We start from the raw sequence: 3,086 nt of genomic DNA, 5'->3' as shown, positions 1-3,086 counted from the left end.
GGAATCCTATTTAGAAAATAATTACCCATTCCTATATCTTCCAGAGTTTTTCTGTAGTAGTTTCAGTCTCAGATCTTATGGTAAGAACTTTGATCCATTTGGAATTGATTTTTGTACAGGGTGAGAAATAGGGGTCTACTGTCAGCTTCTGCATCTGTTTTTGTGTTGCCATGCTTATCATTAAGGCTCTGTAGAATAATCTGTCTGGTATTGTGATACCTCCAGCTTTGGTCTTTAAAAAAATTTTTTTTTGTTGTATTCTCCAATGCAATCTGAAGTGCCACAAAGGCAGACAGAAAGTGCAGGGATTATTTTGTAGCTCAGTGCAAACTAAAAGAACAACAGCAAATTGTTCAAGGTCTATTAGTGTCCAGTGTTGCTGTTTTTGTTCAATATTGCTTTTGCTATTTGGGATCTTTTATATTTTCATACGAATTTTAGGATTGATTTTTGTATTTCTGTGAAGAATGTCATTGGAATTTCGATGAGCATTGTATTAAATCTGTAGACTGTTTTAGGTAGTATATCTATTTTCACTCTATTAATTCTACCACTCCGTGAACATGGGAAGTCTTTTCCATCTTCTGTTGTGCTTATTTAAGGTTTTAAATGTTTCTTCAGTTTCTTTCTTTATGGTTTTATAGTTTTCTCCTCCTTGACTAACTTCACATTATATATAATACAGTATATTTAAATATAAAATAATATTTTACTATTATTTTTGAAGCTATTGTGAATGGGATTGTTTTCCTGATTTCTTTCTCAGCCTGTCCATTGTATATAGAAAAGCTACTAATTTTTGTATGTTGATTTTATATCATGCTACACTGCCAAAAGTATTTATCAGATCTAGGAGTTATTGGTGGAATCTTTGGGGTCTTTTAAATATAGAATCATGCCATCTGCAAGTTGGGATAATTTGACTTCTTTCTTCCCTATTTGAAGCCCTTGTATTTCTTTTTCTTCCCTCATTGAAAAGCAATGAATTTTGACTAGGAAAGTCACCCAAATCTGCATAAGGAGGCAACCTTTAAGCAGGGTCTGAAAGAATGAGTAGTTTTCTGAGTGAGGAAGGAAAAAAGAGCATTTCTAGGAAGAGCAAGCAGCCCACACAGAGACACAGAATTGCGAAAAGTCATGGTCACAATGGCATGTTGAGGTCAGTTTGGCTGGAGCAAAGGGCTTCAGGGAGAAAGAAAATGGGAGTGGAGTGAAAAGTTAACACCACATAGCAAAACATCTCATGTGCCATGCGATACAATTTAAAGTTGATCTTTTGTGATCAAATGGAAATTGATAATGGTTTATAAAGAGGAAAGTGACTGACAGAACTACTGATGGGGTGAGGCTGTGGAGGTTGGAATCAATTGGGTTGGGAGGCCCGAGGCAGGATAGAGTTAGGAGGCTGTAGTGCATTACCAGGGAGAGGTCCAGGGATCTGCTCTAAACCAGTAACCTTGGAAATTGAGAGAGACGGCTTGACTTAAGAGACTTCTGGTCAACTGGAAGTAAAGCTCCCATTCGCCTGCAGTATTTCATAGTCATAAATACATTTTTCAGAGATGCAAACCTCCATATTGAACATTTACTCTGCCAACCCAAACTTGAATCAGTGCACAAGCACCTGCGTTGATGAAGCCCAGCAGATCCAGATCCAGTTTGCATTGAGTACAATATTTTGTCCCAAAAATATGAGTAATTGAAGCAGTGTACAAAACAAAACCACCTCCAGCTCATACGTGTTTTTGTGACTCCTTAAGATGCCGGAAGAAGATGAAAACAGCCACCAGTATTGGTTTTTAAGAAAATGTCAGATCCAAAACATTCACCACATTCTCCCTCTGATTCAATGTGCCTGTAGTTTCCAGTGAGGCACCTTGAGAAATCACATGACTCTGAGATTTCTTTGTTGACTAATGAAGGGAATACAAGATTTGGATCCAGACAGACCTGGGAAGTTATGTAGTTACTTAATTTCTTAGCTGATTCATTTGTGAAATGGAAATATTTATATGGTATTGCAAGGCTGTTGTGAGAATTAAAAATAATATATGTAAAACATTTGGACACTCTTGGTCTACAAAAATATTGAAGAAATAGTTTTTTATTTAAGACTAACTAACTCTTTCAAGAGCTTATTCTTGGAAAACCATATCTGAATGGCTGTATTTAGCAACTTAGAGAAGATACTGAGAATCTAGATGCTACTAGAAAAAGAAAATGAATATGGCAGAGTCTAAATTTGTGCGTTATGTGATACTTCTTCTTGATATTAGAGTCTTGGCTGCCAGGAAATTCTGAGCAACATTTGATATCTATTCAGCATCTGCATTAACCCTTTGAGTTAGTGTATTTCCTTCGTCTCTTTGTATTCTTAAATCTTGTTGGGAAAGATATAATGCATTAATAAATCCAAGAGATAATAAAATAAAATATTATAGGCAGTCTTGTAGAAGAAATTGAATGGATTTTACATTCAAAATAGAAATCTGAAGAGTTAATAAATGTCTTTAAGAATTTGAAAAATTGTCATGTGGAAAATTGTCATATTCATATTGTATCAAACAGCAAACATCTGAATAGTAGAAGGTGCAGAATATTTAAGTGAAATGAAAGGAGAGAATTGTTTTTACTGCTTTAATGTAAAGGAATTTGTACAAGGAAAATGAGTCCTCCATCACTGGAAGAATTAAAATTACTATATAATTCATTACAGAAATAGAAAAAAAATCCTAAAATATATGCAGATCTACAAAAGACCTTAAGTAGTCAAAGGAATCTTTAGCAAGAGAAAAAAAATCTAGAAGCATCACACTTCATTATTTCAAAGTGTATTTCAAAGCCACAGTAATCAAAACAGCATGATACTGTCATAAAAACTGACACATAGACCAAAGGAACAGAATTGAGATTCCAGAAATAAAACCACATATCTATGGGCAACTGATCTTTGAAAAGAGTCCCACCAACAACAAATTGGGTGAGGACAGTCTCTTCAACAGTTGATGTTAGGAAAACTGGGTATTCACATGCAGAAGAATAGAATTGGGCCTTTATCTCATGCCTTACATAAAAATCAACTCAAC

General features: G+C 34.9%; 1 pseudogene; it reads right to left on the bottom strand.

Annotated features, from left to right (window-relative positions):
• Positions 1-251: 251 nt before the first annotated feature.
• LOC141415262 (small nucleolar RNA SNORA31) lies at positions 252-374 on the bottom strand (annotated as a pseudogene).
• Between the last annotated feature and the right edge of the window lie 2,712 nt (positions 375-3,086).

The sequence above is a fragment of the Castor canadensis genome, chromosome 12 (assembly GCF_047511655.1).
Source record: "Castor canadensis chromosome 12, mCasCan1.hap1v2, whole genome shotgun sequence".
Taxonomy (NCBI): Eukaryota; Metazoa; Chordata; class Mammalia; order Rodentia; family Castoridae; genus Castor; species Castor canadensis.
This window is presented reverse-complemented; position numbering and strand designations above follow the sequence as displayed.